This window comes from Puma concolor, chromosome D2 (genome assembly GCF_028749965.1).
Source record: "Puma concolor isolate L17-30 chromosome D2, mPumCon1.1.hap2, whole genome shotgun sequence".
NCBI lineage: Eukaryota > Metazoa > Chordata > Mammalia > Carnivora > Felidae > Puma > Puma concolor.
This window is the reverse complement of record NC_141677.1, coordinates 49694796-49711774: the sequence shown is the minus strand read 5'-3', so window position 1 is coordinate 49711774 and position 16979 is coordinate 49694796. Positions and strand designations below refer to the sequence as shown.

The 16979-nt window shown below is 47.0% G+C and overlaps 1 long non-coding RNA gene across 1 annotated transcript; it reads left to right on the top strand.

The window, feature by feature from the left end:
- The first annotated feature begins 7049 nt into the window (after window positions 1-7049).
- Window positions 7050-8575, top strand: LOC147576051 (uncharacterized). Its single transcript, XR_015242003.1, has 2 exons — window positions 7050-7201; window positions 8362-8575. It is a non-coding gene; the product is annotated as an uncharacterized LOC147576051 (long non-coding RNA).
- Window positions 8576-16979: the final 8404 nt, after the last annotated feature.

Genomic DNA, 16979 nt, shown 5'->3' with positions numbered 1-16979 from the left:
GGCAAAACAGGGGCTATTTGTTGTCGCTGTCTGTGCGTTTTTAGTTTGCTAAGCTCAAATTCACGAATGCGTCTGTCCTGTTTTCTACGCCTCTGATTCCACAGTAACCCCTCATATGAGCTCTGATTTACCAAGGATTCAGTTTTGTCTGGTGTGGTGCTCAGTGAGTCCTCGGGCCTTTCCGTTGACTTAGGCTCTATCCTCACGTGATCAAGGAGACTGAGGCTCGGGGGGTCTTGCCAAGGCCACAGACTTTTGGAAAAGATGAGACCTGCAGCCAGCCTGCCTACCTCCAGAATCTGACGCCGTGCCTCTCCTCGTGCAGCAGGCTTGAAATAATTGCTATCATATCCCTTCCAATCAGGGGAGGAGCAGAGAGTCCCAGCTCCAGCCTCCTGCCAGGCCTGGAGCTTTCCAAGCTCCCTGCATCTGGGCCACCTGGGTGGGGGTCCCAGGGCCTCAGCAGCCATCTCATGGATCCAAGTAATAACTCGTATTTGGGCCTAGCGCTTCCCGTTCTGAGAGCTAATGACGTCCAGAGGTCTCAAGAATTCCTCTGCCAGAAACATCAGATGGAAGTAGGTGCAGTTGGCTCAAACAGCAGCCGGGGGACAACTTATCACAATTTATTAGACCACCCATGAGGCAGGAATCCCAGCCCTGCATGGAAGGTCCATCCAAGGGCTGTACCTGGCACCTTGAACCAGCCTGGGGGGCTGTCCAGCGATGCCTGGGAGACAGCAGGCAGTCTGCACCTCTTGGATGCTGGATGTGTGGGGTGGAGGGGGCCTTGAGGACCCACAGACAGGACATAGGACAGTCTCAGATGCCAGGCAGGTCTCAGCCCAGTTGCTCACGAGCCCCAGCACACTACCAAGTACCCCTGCCTGCCCTTACGTGGGGGCCCGTGCAGCAGCTGAGGGGCTGTGTGGAACCTTGCCGCCTTCTCCCCATTCCTCCCGCCCCCTCTCATCACTGTCTGCTTTTCTCCCAAGACCACAATCTCAATACCTCAGTGCCTCCTTGACTGAGTGCAAAATAACCTTGTAAAATAACTAACTAAATGAATAAGGTATCAGAATATTCCAGAGCATTGCAAGCCACACAGCTAATAAGCAACAGCTTCCCTAGTATCACTACTATTTTAGTCCATTAGGGGAAATATTAGTCACTTCCCAGTACATATTTTAGGGGCATCCGTCCACTGTTTTATGATGATATGAAAACATTACATTTTCTTCTCCCCCCAATCCACAAATGCCTTGAAGTGCCAAAGCTTTTCAAGTGGCGGCCACAGTGTGAGCCACTTAGTAGATGCAAGGCTGGTCTGATATTCATCAATCAATCAATCAATCCATCAGTGGAGTTAATGGTATTAACAGACTGAATAAGAGAAACATGTAAGCATATCGACTGATGCAGAAATCCATGTGACATGGGTGCCTGGGTGACTCAATTGGTGAAGTATCCGACTCCTGATTTTGGCTCACGTTATGATCTCACAGTTGTGAGACTGAACCTCATGGTGGGCTCCGTGCTGGGCACGGAGCCTGCTTCAGATTCTCTCTCTCCCTCTCCCTCTGCCCTTCCCCCACTCTCACTCTCTCTTTCTCTCTCTCTCTCTCTAGAAAAACAAAGCAAAAAAATCATATGACAAAATTCAATAGCCATTCATGATTAAAAAAAAAAATACTCTCAGAAAACTAGGAATAGAAGAAACTTAGAGGGTATATATGAAAAATCTACATCTAGGGGTAACTGGGTGGCTCAGTCAGTTAAGCGTTCAACTTTGGGTCAGGTCATGAGCTCACAGTCTGTGAGTTCAAGCCCGGCCTTGGGCTCTGTGCTGACAGCACGGAGCCCGCTTCAGATTCTCTGTCTCCCTCTCTCTCTGTCCCTCCCCCCTCTCATGTGCTCATGCATGCTCTCTCTCTCTCTCTCTCTCTCAAAAATAAATAAATGAATAAATAAGTAAATAAACAAATACACATTACAAAAGAAAGAGAAACCTATATCTAATACCATACTTATTGTGGAGAGCCTGATGTTTTCCCCCAAGATTGGAAACAAGGCAAAATGTCTCAACATTCCTATTCAATTATCATACTAGAAATTCCAGCTAGTGCAGTAAGACAAGAAAAATAAGTACATTGTACACAGGTTTGAAAAGTAGAAATAAAACAAGCTCTCTTCATACATGGTGAGTTTGTCTAGGTAGACATCACCAAAGAATCTCCAAAAACAAAATGCAAAAGGCCTTGGAATGAAAAAGTAAGCGTAAGAGGGAAGCAGAATATGAGGCCAATATACAAAAGTCAATTTCTTTCCTATATACCAGCAATGAACAACTGGAACTTGAAATAAAAGTACTCTTTACAATAACATAAAATGTGAAGTATTCTAGCAAATATGCGCAGAATCTGTATGTGGAAAACCATAAAACTTTTACGAAAGAAATAAAAGAAAATGTACGTAAGTGAGGAATAGTCCAAGTTCATGATTTGGGAGACTTGATATGGTGAAGATTGTCAATTCTTCCCGACTGGGTGTTTAGATTCAGCATAATCGGCACGCAAATTCCAGCCATCTATTTTGCAGATGTCAACAAACTAATTCTGAAACGTAGAAAGACAGAAGATTCAAGAGAGCCAAGACAGTATTACAGAAGAGCAAACTTGGGGCTCATGCTACCTTATTTCAAGCCTTACTCTAAAGCTACAGCAATCAAGACAATTCAATATTGGCAAAACAAGGCACACATAGAGGAACATGGTAAAGAGCCCAGAAACAGATCCGACAAATACAGTCAACAGATCTTCGATGAAGGCAGTTCAGTGGAAAAGGGTAGTCTTTTTAACAACCGATCCTGACATTTGATACAATCAAATGTCTGTATGTGAAGAATGAACCTAGACGCACACCTTATGCCTTGAATAAGAACGAACTCAAACGGATCGGAGATCTTGTATTACTTTTTATCGCTGCTGTAGCAAATTACCACAAACTTAACGCATGCAAATTTATGACCTTACAGTTCTGGATGTTAGAAACCCAAAAGGAGACTTCTTGGGATAAAATCAAGGTGCTGGCAGAGCTTCATTCCTTTCTAGAGGCTCTGGGGGAGAATTTTATTTTTTCCGTTTCCAGCTTTCTGGATTGCCCTAATTCTTTGGCTCATGGCCCTCTTCTGTCTTCAAGGCCAGCAATAGTTATCCTTGTATCACATCACTCTGATCTGATTCTCCTGCTTCCTTCTTTCACTTATAAGAACCATTGAGATTACAGTAGGCTCGCCCTGAGAGCCTGATAATCCGTAATAATCTCCCCATTGCAAGGTCCTTCACCCAACCACACCCACAAAGTCCCTAATTCCATGCCAGGTAACATATTTACAGATTCCAGGGTCTTCAGGAGATACTATTTTTGCCTATCAGTCTACCCTCTGGCTCCAAATCATCTCCATCCCACATGCAAAATACAGGCGCCCCATGCCAAGTCCCCACAGTCTCAATCCATTACAGCCCTCAAGTACAAAACTTCACTCAAGTCTCATCAAATCAACATTCTCCAACCTTCTCATCTAAATCAGGCATGGGTAAGGCTCTGGGTATAACTCATGTTTGGCCACAGTTTCTCTCTATTGTTGTCTACAATGTTTCATTTCCATTTTTATGACATTCTGGGACAGGAAAGATGATAAGAGTGGAGACAAAGATCAGTCAAGTGCCAGAGTTTGGGGAGGCAGGAGGATTGAATAGACGGAACATAGGGGAATTTGTAGGGTAGTGAAACTACTCTGTATGATACCATAATGATTGAGGGGTATACAACACGATGCATTTATCAAAACCCATAGAACTTTACAGAATTAAAAGTGGACTTTAATGTATGTAAGTTGTAAGAAATCAACTAGGAGGTCAGTGGATGTCAGGATGGACTGTACGTTATGGCAAATAAAAATGTAACTAACGTAACTGTATTAAAAATGTATTAGTTGGGGCGCCTGGGTGGCTCAGTCGGTTAAGCATCCAACTTCGGCTCAGGTCATGATCTCGAGGTCTGTGAGTTCAAGCCCTGCATCGGGCTCTGTGCTGACCGCTCAGAGCCTGGAGCCTGTTTCGGATTCTGTGTCTCCCTCTCTCTCTGACCCTCCCCCGTTCATGCTCTGTCTCTCTCTGTCTCAAAAATAAATAAACGTTAAAAAATTTAAAAAAAATAAATAAAAATGTATTAGTTAAATTCACTGAACAGGTTAGGGGAAAGTGGTGCTGACCTCAGCAACGTCAGAAATGAACGTGGACTGTTAAGAGTAAAGGCAAAAGGAATTGTATGCTACTTAATGCCACTGCTCTTTAAAATGTAAATCGTATTCAACTGCCTTTTCTTTCAATGGAAAATTTCTCAACTAAAGAAGCACAAGCCAGCATATGTTTTCAACTGGCAACATCTGCCTGTCGTCCTGGTGCTGTTGGGGAAGGACCCTATCCTGGTGGAGGATGGGGTGGGTGAGCCTGTAAGTCCCCAGAAGTAAAAGAGGCCAACCAAACCTACCAAGGGGCCACTGCTGCCTCCTGTGCAATCTGAGTCAAATGTCAGGACCCCTGTAGCAGCCCCAGTAGATGAAAGGACCTGTACTTCCTGCCTCCACTTCTTCAAAGGGGGCCACCGGGGTCTGAGCTTCTGCCCTCTGTCTAGCCTGTGGCCTCCCGGGAGCCAGTCACAGTAGAGCTTCTTCTTGGGCAGCCATGGTTGAAGGTCAGATCTATGGTGAGCACCTTGGTGTTGCTGTAACCATGGCCCCAGAGGACACCCAGATCCCACGACCACGCGCCTTCCCACGAGGGCTATGAAATGGTGGTAGCTGCACAAATTCTTTCCTGTTCTTCTAAAGCAACTCAACATACGTGCCCTGTGTGTTGAGCCCAAACCAAAGGCCGTGTGGCCTATAGCGTGGACGGCCACATCAGGTGCACAATGAGAGGAGAATTTGTCCAAGTCCCGAGGCCATTTTGACAAGCTGCACCCTTGTGGCCCAGACACACTGCTCAGCCTCAGTGGTTCACAGACATCTTCAGGCCCCACTGGTGAAGGCTGGTATTTGTCTCTCAAGTTTTGTGTTTTTTTGTTTTTTTTTTATTTTTTCATGTTTATTTATTTATTTTTGAGAGACAGAGAGAGAGGGAGAGAGAGAGGACGAGCAAGGGAGGGGCAGACAGAGAGGAAGAGAGAGAGAATCCCAAGCATTCTCCACACTGTCAGCCTAGAGCCCGAGGCGGGGCTCAAACCCATGAATCTGGAGATCATGACCTGAACCGAAACCAAGAGTTGGATGCTGAACCGACTGAGCCACCCAGGTCCTGTCTCTCAAGTTTTGACTTCACTTTGCTAGCACAGACCTTGGCATTTAGCACAGCTTAATGATACACCTTTTGAGGATTGAATCATGTTCAATTTTCAGCAACTGCCTTATGAGGTTATATTTTCAGACGGTATAGGCTAATGTTGTGTGATCATAAAAAATCACCTATGGAACTTGTTAAACTGACAGATGTTCCTGGGTCCCCTCCCACTGGAGGATGTTTTTAATCGGCTTCCTGGGCAATTTTGTGATGCAGAGCCTGGTATCTAGGAAATTATGTAGAAAGTGAAGGCAAGAATATTCTTTTCTAAGTTGTAGTTTCCAACTAAAAAAAAAAAAAATCGGAACGGGAGATCGGGAATCTGAAATTAAACGTTACAAAATGTCACCAGGAAGCCAAGAGACCCAATTCTCCAACCTACCCCTCACAGAGAAGGGGCTGGAACCCCTAAGGTGGGGGGGCTGATCGAGATCAGTCAGCTACAGAATCCCAGCGCAGGACTAGAGGCACATCCTTCAGCATCTGGTTCATGACATCAGGCTTAAAGACCTCTCGAGGCCAATAAAAATTCCCACTGGAATTAAAATAAGGACCTCCCAGTTCTCAAAGACACTGGGCAGTTTATTGTGCTTTGTGGGCCTCCCGCAGACATTTCCAAAGATATCCAAATAAAAGCTTCAGAGTCAGCGCACAGTTGCTTGGGTGCCTTGCTTTCTCTTCCTTCCCCAAACCTTCTTTACTTCAAAACTTCATGCTTCCCCACCCCACTCACTGGATCCTTTTGTGAGCTTGCTTCCAGTCACCTCTCTCTCTTTCACTTCTTTCGAGATGCCTACCCCATGGAGCTACCAGCGTGGGCTTGACTGTTACCTAGATGGAACCTGGGCACCTGCCTGACAAACCAGGCAGGACAAAGGAGTGGGGTTCTGTTGGGGTTCAGGACAGTCACCTCTGGTCTCTCAGGGTATACTGCCAAGCAGTCCACACACATTCTCTTGGACTCCAGAGCTCCCCTCTGGCACCAGGGAGAGAGTGCTGAATGTCCCCTGGGGTTGAATTACCATGAGGACTCCCTACAGAGGGTCTCTGATTTCTCTCTCCACCCTCACCATCATCTTAATGACAGAAAACGGGGGCACCTTTTATTGAGTAGTTACTGTTGTTCATTGGGTTGGTCAGTTTGTACACATTATTTCCTGGTGTCACAACAGCCCCATGAAAAGGCCGAGACAATGCAGGTCTGAGAGCCCATGAGAGACGGAGCCAGGACTGGACGGGGAGACGCCAGCTCGGGCTCTTGTCCCTGCGTCGAGCTCCCATCCTATCTGCAAACTGTAAAGAACGTTGTTTAACTCCTATACATACTCTTGGCACATTTCTGGTTTTATGTTCCTCCTGGAACTTTCCTCCCCAAACAGCTCTTCTTGATGACATCCCAATGTCTCATGACTGCTCAATACCCAAACCGTAAAGACTGAGGAAGAATCATGCATGTATTTCTCGATTACATCATAATGTTATGGGTGCCTTGGGGGCAAGAGAGTGGTAGGAAGGGCTAGAGCTGCGGGGACTCACAAATCCCATCAGTCTATTGGGCGGGGCAGGATATCTCAAGGGCCAGAAGGCCTCAGAACAGTAACCATGGTAACCAGCGTGTTCTGAGCTGGTAGTGATCTGTCAGGTAGTGGGTCGGATGCTTTACACCTGTGATCTCACTGACTTGTCTTGGAGCCCCACTGTCGGGATCCCCATTCTCAAGCAAGGAAATGAAGCTTGGGAAGTTTTCAAAATGCCCCTAATGAACAGGGCTGCTGAGTATCAGAACCAGGATTCAAATGCAGGTGTGTCTGACCTCAAAGTCCATGCCCTTGAACTGTAGTAGACTCCAGCAACATTCCTCGAAGAGGCAATCCAGTTCGCTCTTCCCAGCAGATATTTCTTGAGCTTCTCCTCTGGGATGGGCCCTGTGAGGCCTTGGGGGTACAAAGATGAGTAAAATATTGATCTCTCCATCTGTACTTGCTCTGGGGGGTGGGTCAGACAGACACAATGACCCCGGATGAGCACAACACCTGTAGGTACAGATTAGACTCAGCATACCGTGGAAGGTGAGGGACAGGCAGGATTAATCCTTTCCCCAAGGGTGATAGATGGGCAGAGGGATGGAGTTCAACAGGTAGGGGTGCACCCCGGGCAGGGGCAAGACTATGCTCTCCCTCACGGCACACCAGGCAGACACAGCCAGGCACAAGATACCACCCATCTGTATGTGCTTTAGGAGCAAGGTGAACAAAAGGAGAGAATGACTGCCTGGTGTGTGTGTGTGTGTGTGTGTGTGTGTGTGTGTGTATGTGTGTGCACACGTGTTTGTGTGCATGCCCGCTCCTGCTCATGTGTGCACACTAGGGGAAAGGCAGGGGTGTGAGTGACGAGACTGGAGAGAGAGGTGTGGGCCAGACTTGGATGATTCCAATGTTGCCCAGGTCAATTGTTGGCATTTTATCTCAGAGACAATAGAGGGTTCTACTGTCTGAAAGAGTGAGAGATCAACACAATCACCGCCAGCCCTCTTATGTGCATGACTAAGTTATTGTGTGTCCCACCTTTCCCCCTTTTGTCTTCCCAGGAATCTTCTTCCTTTGCCTCCCAGTGGCCCATAACCCACACCGCTTTCAGGCTTGACCAGCTCTCCTTCCCATTCCTTCCTTTTCTCTGGGTCTCTGCTGCTGCTCAGTACCTTGTCATTTCTCAGCTGGGCAATTACAAGAGTCCTCTAACTGGTCTCTGGCGTGGGTTGAACTGTGCCCCTATAATATACACACACACACACACACACACACACGCACATATATGTATGTATATGTGTATATTTAAGTCCTAACCCCTAATACCTGTGAATGTGATCTTATTTGGAAATAGTCTTTGCAGACATAATCAAGTTAAGATATGGGCATGTGGGAGCAGGGTGGACCCTGAGTTAATATGGCCGGTGTCCTTGCAGGAAGAGGAGACAGTGCACGGGGAGAGTGCCATGGGTGATGCGCCTACAAGCCAAAGAACAGCCATGATTGCCACTGCCTGCAACACCAGAAGCTGAGAGAAAGGCAGGGCACTCCCTAGAGTCATCACAGGGAGTTTGGCCCTGCAGGCACCTTGATGTTGGACTTCTAGCCTCCATAGCCATGCTAGAATAAATTTCTGTTGTTTTGAGCTCCCCCTCTTTGCAGTAATTTGTTACGATGTCCTTAGGAAGTTAATATAGTCTCCTTGTCTCTGTGTTGGCCCGCCACCCCCCATCTCCATCCTCCGTGTATCAGAGTGAGCGTTCTAAATCACAAACTTAATGTTTTTGTCATTTTCTCATTTAAGAATGTCAGTGGCTCCCTGTTCACTGTCTACCTCAACATAAAATCCGAAGCCCTTAGCCCCACCCTCATTTCTAATCTGTTCTCCAAGTGTACTAAGGGGAGTTTGGTGTTCTTCTCTGATTGAAACGCCTGCTTCTCATTTTTTCTGTCTGTTGACCCTTCTTATCCTTATCTCAGCTGCAAAGTGGCCTGGGCTACGTTACCCCCCGTGTGCTGTCTCTTACCGGTGCATATCTCTGCAATAGCACAAAATCACAGTCTTTTACCTGAGTCTCCCTGTCACTAACGTTGATCCATGAGATAGCTCCAGAGTATCTTACGTCTCTATCCTCAGAGCCTATCACTGGAATACAGGAAGTGAAGAACGATTATTTGTTTTATATTTATAAGTATAAAACACTATTACGTGGCCGAGCGAATAAATAACCAGATGAATAACACTGTAGTTATTCAGGGAAAGTCAAGGATTCTATTGCCGTTCTATTGCCATTTCAAGAGCATGATATGATTGGAATCAGAGCAAAGTACAACTTTCCACCCTTCCATTTGCCATCTGTGTGACTCGGGGTAAGTTACTCAACCTCTCTGAGATTCATTTATAAATAAAGAAGAGATAATGTATACATCATAGCATCCCTAGGAAAATTAAGCGAGATGGTATAAGCAAACGACAGGCTGGTGTAGGGCGGGAAGCCTGGTGCTTCCCTTTCCCAGCTAAAGCCTTGTGTTCACCATCTAACTGTGGATTAACATATTCCAAGTCTGAAATCTCATTAAGCACTGAACAGAAATTGCCTTTTGGTGGTTGTTGTTGTTGTTGTTGTTCTCTACGAGGGCATGCATGAGCACAAACTCTGCAGGGGAAACTGCCCTAATTATTTGTGCAGAACAATAGCAAAAGCCATGAGGAGGTCCATTTAAACACAGGAGGGGCAATTAATCACAGCCCATTGGAATATTGCTTTTGGTCTTGAACTCAATCTGCCTTATATACAGGAAATGAAATGCAGTAATTATCACAGTCACTTGAGACTCCAGAGTCCTGGCTTCAATTCCCAAATCCTTCATCATTTCATTTTGGCCATGTCCAGATGACGCCAAAACATCTGGCTAAAAAGTGAAAACTGCCATCAATTTCTCAACTGATAACTCACTGAATAGTTTACCTTTTTTTTTTTTTATTGTGGTAAGATACACATCACATGCAATTTGCCATTTAACCACGTTGAAGTGTGCAGTTCAGTGGCATTAAGGGCATTCACATTGCTGCCCAGCCATCACCACCATCCACCTCCGGAACTTTTTCAAGACGCAACTCTGTTCCCATTCAACAGTCACTCCCCATTCCTCCCTCTCTCTAGCCCAAGGCAACCATGCACTTTCTGTCTCTATCATTTTGACTGCTTTAGTTTCCTCATGTCAGTGAAATCGCGCAATATTTGTTTTTGTGTGTGTCTGGCTTATTTCACTTGATGTGATGTCCTGAAGGTTCATCCAGGTTGCAGCTTGTATCACAATTTCTTCCTTTTGGAGGGTAATAATATTCCATTGTATGTATGTGTGTCTATATACACACAATGGAATATTATACATATATATGTGTGTGTGTGCGTGTGTGTAATATATATAATATATATAAACATATATACATAATATACATACATTATATATATATATATATATATATACATATATAATGTATACACACACCATTTTTTGGTCCTGTTTCAGGTATCGTGAACAGTGCTGCTTTGACATTGATGTACAAATGTCCGTTCAGGTCCTCGGTCTCACTTCTGTTGGGTACACTACCCAGAAATGGAGTTGCTGCCTCACAAAAAATTATATTTATTTTTGAGGAACTGCCATACGGTCTTCAATAGCCGTTTTATATTCTCACCACGATGCGCAAAGCTTCCGATTTCTCTGCGTCCTCACTAACGCTTCTTCCTTTCCTTTTTTTTTTTTTTTTTTTTGATAGTGGCCATCCTAGGGGTGTCAATTTCGTTTTTCCTTTTTCCTGTTACCAGAATTCACGCTTTTGTATCATTCATCCAGCCATCCATCCATTCATTCTCGCAATCCCTTCACCTATCATAAACAGATGTTTGTTTGCCCAGCTGGCCCTACCTTTGCTTCGTGCACTGAGTATGCTAAGTAATCCTGGATTTTCACTTTCTTGACCAGTTTGCCCTAAAAGTTTTCTGCAACCCAAGTGGGCATTTGCAAGGCACAGCCAATAAGGATCTGAGAAAGAGGAGACAGTAAAGGATGAGGAGCAGGGGTGACGGGGATCGTCCCCACGCCAATGATAGGATTAAGAGAGGTCAGTGCCCCGTGTCTGAGTCAGACGCTGGCTTTGCCCAAGTCTCTGGCACTTTCCGCCTCTCAGAGGACCCTATCACTGAGATGGCTGTGAGCTTCTTGGGAGAATAGTCAGCCACATACCTGATTATCTGTGTATCCTCACGCTCAGTCAGGACCAACTTATAGTAAATACTCAACCATTTTCTTCAAGGGGCGCCTGGGTGGCTCCGTTGGTTGAAAGTCTGACTTTGGCTCAGGTCACGATCTCACGGTTTGTGAGTTCGAGTCCCGCCTCGGGCTCTCTGCTGTCACCACAAAGCCCGCTTTGGATCCTCTGTCTCCCACCACCCCCCCACCACTTTCTGTACCTCCCCTACTCACGCTCCCTCTCTCTCAAAAATAAATAAACATTTAAAAAAGAAAAAAAAAAGAGTTTTCTTCACAAAAATAAAGACATTTAATCAAATTAAGTAGATTAGTGAGTAATTAATACTCTTGCACAAGCAGAGAAGACTTAAGAAAAGCAAACTAAATTTCTTGTCAAAATAACTCCATATGCAGCATATTGTGTAAAACTTTTCTCTGTGTAATTTTACTTCATACGATTGTATTGATAGTAGCTTATTCGGTCTCCAGAGCTCTGGAAAGGTCCCCAAGGCTGTTATAAACGTTGATTTGAATCTAAACACTTAATTGCTGGTCTCGGCCCAGAGATGTGGCTCCAGAGGCTGCCGCCAGAACGCCCTGTCAGTGATGGATTGAGGTGTTTGTGGGCCCAGCCAGCCCGGGGCCAATGACTTCCGACAGAAAACGTGCCTGGTGGGGAGGAATGTTCCAGTTGCCAAACTCCTCAGTCTTGCCTGTGTTTTGCGTCTGGGCCCATTTTTGTTTACTCTGGAGGCGGCACCAGAGACAAAAAGGCCAAGCTGATCCTCGAGCGATAGGGACACAGTCTTCAGCTTTCTATTTTTTATCCGTTCTCGCCAAGATCAGAAGCTCTGGGGTGACAGTGGCCTATTCCTGAACCTCCGCAGGCTGAGCTCCCACCTGCCATGCTGGGAGCCAACAGGCCGTGTGCTTTTCCATTCCCAGAGGCATCGGCTGCCTTTGCCCCAGAATCTCTCCAAGAACGTTCACGTCGAGAACAGCCTGGGAAGACAGAGGTAGTGTCTGTCCCCTCCAGAGCAAAGGGCAGGCTTGCTGAATTGTCCAGGGTGGCAAAGATAATGTCTTCGTCAGGGGCAGGAGTCAGGGGCGCTAATCGCATATGATAAACGATTCCCCAAGTGCGTGATTTCTCAGCTATGACGCGAACTCCCTGCACGTGCCGTAGCCACACGAACCTCTCGGCCTCGTCGACATGGAAGGTGGGGGCAAGGGGATCTGATGCAGACACTGATGCTCATTCTGCCTGTGTCGTGAGCGCTAAGGCCCTCTGTCTCTGACTCAGGAGTGTTATATCTTTTGCCATCATCCTTGAAACTGTGGCCGGCCAATGTGTTATTTTGTAAGTAGAGGAAAATCACAAACCCTGGCTTCCGGATGCCCACTGCCTTCATTGGATATCAACCCGTTGTGTCTTGCTCCTCTCCTCAGGCTCCTCCTGTTCTCTACATGAATATTCTTGAAGAGATGCTGGGACTGAGGCAGCCAGTGCCTCGAATAGAGAGCGCTCAGGATATAGAGGGGGAGCTCTCCAACGGGACAGAGAGACACCGCCTCTCCTGGGTCAGAAGTTGGGAGGAAGGAACAAGACAAAGGGAAAACAAAGAAACCAGACCTCAGGCTCCATAGCCCACCATCACGGCAAGGCTGGTTCTTGAGTCAGAGAACAGTCAGGACAGAGAAACCAGGTAGGAGGCTACTGGCAAAAGGGAAGCCAGCTGCTCAGTGTTCGGAGGCACTCCCACATCTACGTGGGTGTTTCTAAAGCCTCCTCTGACTGGCCGACCACAGACTTCATGTGGTTTTGCAAACCCACTAAGCGTGCTCTTGCCTCAGGACCTTTGCACTTGCCGTTTGTTCTCTTTCCCTGAAATAGTCCTCCAGCAGAGAGTCTCATAACTCGCCCCTCACCAATTCCAGGTCCCCGTTCAAATCTTTTCAAACACCACCGTAAGGGAGAAGGCTTCCCTGATCACCCTGTTTTAGACAGCTCCCCCTCTTGTCATCAGCCTTGCTGGATACATGTCTCTCAACAGCATGCCTCACCTTCTGACACACTGTGTATTTCATTTGCTTGCTCACTGTCGTTTTCTTCCCTCTGGACTGGGGCTTTGGTTTTGTTTGCTGCTCAGTCTCCAGCACCTGCAACAACTCGTGGCACAGAAGGGATCGCTCGATAGGAATCTGTTGAGGGAATAAACGAATGAGGGTCCAGGCTCTTGAGAGAAGCCCCACCTTGGCTCGATAGCAAATACAGTTCAGGTTGGGATGAGTGGCAGGTATCTAGATGGTCAGGCCCGAGCGGTCTTCCTGAGTCCCTGCGATCTAGGCCAGGCACGCGTGGGGTCCCGGAGCTCCCGTTTGCCCAAATAAGAGCGTGTGAAGTTCAGTGTGAACCAGCAAGAGTCTAGTATTGGGAGGAGAGAGGCACTGAGGATGACAGAGGCCAGGGGCCCAGGCTGGGCCAGTGGCAGTCGCCGCAGGGGTGCCCTCCCTGCTGTGAGAGCAGCCGTTGGGGCGGTGTGCTGGCCGCAGGCAGACCAGACCCCACCTAGCTGCATCCCCCCACCCAGCTACATCCCGTGGCGGCCACTGGCAGGTCCACAGCTCCTTGCCCCTCAGTGAGCTGCTGCTTCCCTTGTCCCAGGCCTTGTGCTCACACCCGGATCACCATTCGGAGAAGGAGGGAGGGAGCGACCACCGGAGTGAACAGCTGCGCTCGGAGTTGACTATTTATTAAAAGAGACTATTTAAACCAGAAACACAATGAGATGCTGTTTACCGGAAAGCCCCAGTTGCCTTCGATTGCTCCGGGTCTCCGCTCACTGTGGGTGGGGATTCAGGTAGAAGATTAAAACAGCCACAGGCGAGGCGCCTGGGTGGCTCAGTCGGTTAAGCGTTCGACTTCCGTTCAGGTCATGATCTCGCGGTTCATGGGTTTGAGCCCCCCATCAGGCTCTGCGCTGACAGCTCGGAGCTTGAAGCCCACTTCAGTTTCTGTGGCTTCCTCTCTCCCTGCCCCTCCCCGGCTCACCCTCTGCCTGTCTCTCTCTCTCAAAAATAAACAAACAGTAAAAAAAAAATTTTTTTTTAAACAGCTACAGGAAAACGTAAACAAAAAAAGCAACATTTTCTTTGTACATATGGGCGCATCGGTGTTAAATTTGGGACGGTTGTTACCCGTGAGCCCTCCCTCAGAAGTGCCCCCCTTTGAAGCCAGGCTTCCCAAAAGAGCCACTTAGATTTCATTAAATACATTCCACCAGCCATTAGCCTGTTTGTAATTGTGTCCTCCAATGCCTGGAGCATTTCTCAAAGGGCATGGTTGTGGTGGCTGGTGAAGAAGGGAAGTGTTTCCTGCCCGATGACTCACTAGCAGACCTCTTTTGGAACTTTGCACGGATTCCCCAGTACTTTGGGGATCTCATTCGAGGTCCTGAATTGAGATATAAACTCTGAAAACAATTTTACTGCGCTCCAGATGAAGGAAAGGACCTCTGCTGTGACAGGCAGGACGGAAGAGGTCTCGGGGCTTCCTGGAGCCGGCCGAGTTTCTAGTTAATTCTCATAAGTGCCCCGTGCCAGAAACATCGGGCAGTGTTTGGAGGGACTTTTGGCCCTGTTCTTTCACTAGCATCTCACAAACCTCCTGGACGTTAACACAGGCAGGTGCAATTGGGCCCATTTTACACAGGTGACTGAGGCCCAGAGACGACAAGGGGCTTGTCCGGGTCCCCCCAGAGCGAAGAACAGGGGAACAGTGCTTTCTAAGGGTCCGGTTCCATTAGTGTCCCCTTGCCAGGGCACATATACTATTTTCACTCAGTGTTTTTTTTTTTTTTTTCTTGAAAAAAAAAGGAATACAAATTTCAACATTTATTGAGAATCAACTGTGAATCAAGCAAAGAGAACAAAATCCTTGCTTTCAGGGAGGTAACGGTCTGGGAGGGAGGTAGTTCACAAACAAGGCAATACGTAAAGCAAGCTGCCCCTCAGGTAATGAGTGAGGAGGCTAACGGAACAGGAGGAGAAGGACCGGAAGGGGCTGTGGAGCTGGGGACACTGAATTGAGGAGCTAGATACTGTGGCCAGGGACAACCTCAGGGACGTGACTGTTTTCCCCCAACTTTACTGAGGAATGATTGACAAAAAGACATTTATTTATTTATTTATTTATTTATTTATTTATTTATTTTGAGATAGAGAAAGCACAAGCAGGGAGGGGCAGAGAGAGAGAGAGAGAGAGAGAGAGAGCGCGAGAGAGAATCCCAAGCAGGCTCCACGCTGCCAGCACAGAGCCCAATGGGGCGGCGGTCGAGGTGGGGGGGTTGAGTTCGTGAACCGTGAGATCATGACCTGAGCCAAAATCAAGAGTTGGAGGCTTACCCGACTGAGCCATCCAAGCGCCCGCCTTGCGTATATTTAAAATGTACACCGTGAGGATATGATATCCATATACATGGTGGAATGATTACCGAGATCCCGATAATTAGCACATTCATCACCTTAAACAGTTAACTCCTTTTTTTTTTTGTTTTGTTTTTGTCTTTGTGTTTTGTTTTGTTTTGTTTGTTTTGGTAAGAACTCTCAAGATCTACGTTCAGCAACTTTCAGGTATACGCACCGTATCATTAACTGTAGTCACCCTGTTGTACATTAGATCTTCAGGACTGATTCTTTTTATAACTAGAAGTTTATTTCTTTGATCTGCAGCCCTCTGTTTCCCCCTGCTCTCAGCCCCTCACAACCACCATTCCATTTCCTGTTTCTATGAAAACTCACTAGCAAAACCCCCAAATAATCCTATTAAAAATGGGCAAAGAGGGGCGCCTGGGTGGCTCAGTTGGTTAAGCGTCCGACTTCAGCTCAGGTCACGATCTCGCGGTCCGTGAGTTCGAGCCCCGCGTCGGGCTCTGTGCTGACAGCTCAGAGCCTGGAGCCTGCTTCCGATTCTGTGTCTCCCTCTCTCTCTGACCCTCCCCCGTTCATGCTCTGCCTCTCCCTGTCTCAAAAATAAATAAATGCTAAAAAAAAATTAAAAAAAAAAATAAATAAATGGGCAAAGAACCCGAATGGACATTTTTCTGAAGAAGACATACAAATGGCCTAGAAGTGCCTGAAAAAAATGCTCAACATCACTAATCATCAGGGAAATGCAAACCAAAACCACCATGAGGGGCACTGGGGTAACTCAGTCAGTCAAGCATTGGACTCTTGATTTCGGCTCAGGTCATGATCTCACGGTTGTGTGAGTTCAAGTCCTGCATCGGGCTCAGCGCTGGCAGTGAGGATCCTGCTTGGAATTCTCTCTCCCTCTCTCTCTCTCTCTCTGCCCCACCCCCACTCATCTTTTCTTTGTCTCTCTCAAAATAAATAAATAAACTTCAAAAAGAAAACCACATTGAAGTGGCATTTGAGTAAAGATCTAAAGGAAATGAGAGAGTGAGACATGTAGCTGAGGCATGTGCCTACCTGAGGAAGAGGTCCCAGGCTGAAGGAGAAGCAGGTGCAAAGGCCCTGTGGTGGGGTGGGCCCGGTGTGCTTGAGGACTCAGTGTAGCTCACGGAATGCATGGGGGAGAAAGAGAGCAGAAGGAGATAAAACCACAGGTGTGAGTTGGGGGAAAGTCAGGGACAAATCACAGAGACACTGGGAAGTCGTTTGAAAGACCACAGCTTTCATCAGAGAAGTAGGGAACCACCGCAGGCTCTGAGCAGAGGTGTGATAGAATCTTTGAATTTTAACTGGGTCACTGGCTGCTGTGCAGGGAATATACTGA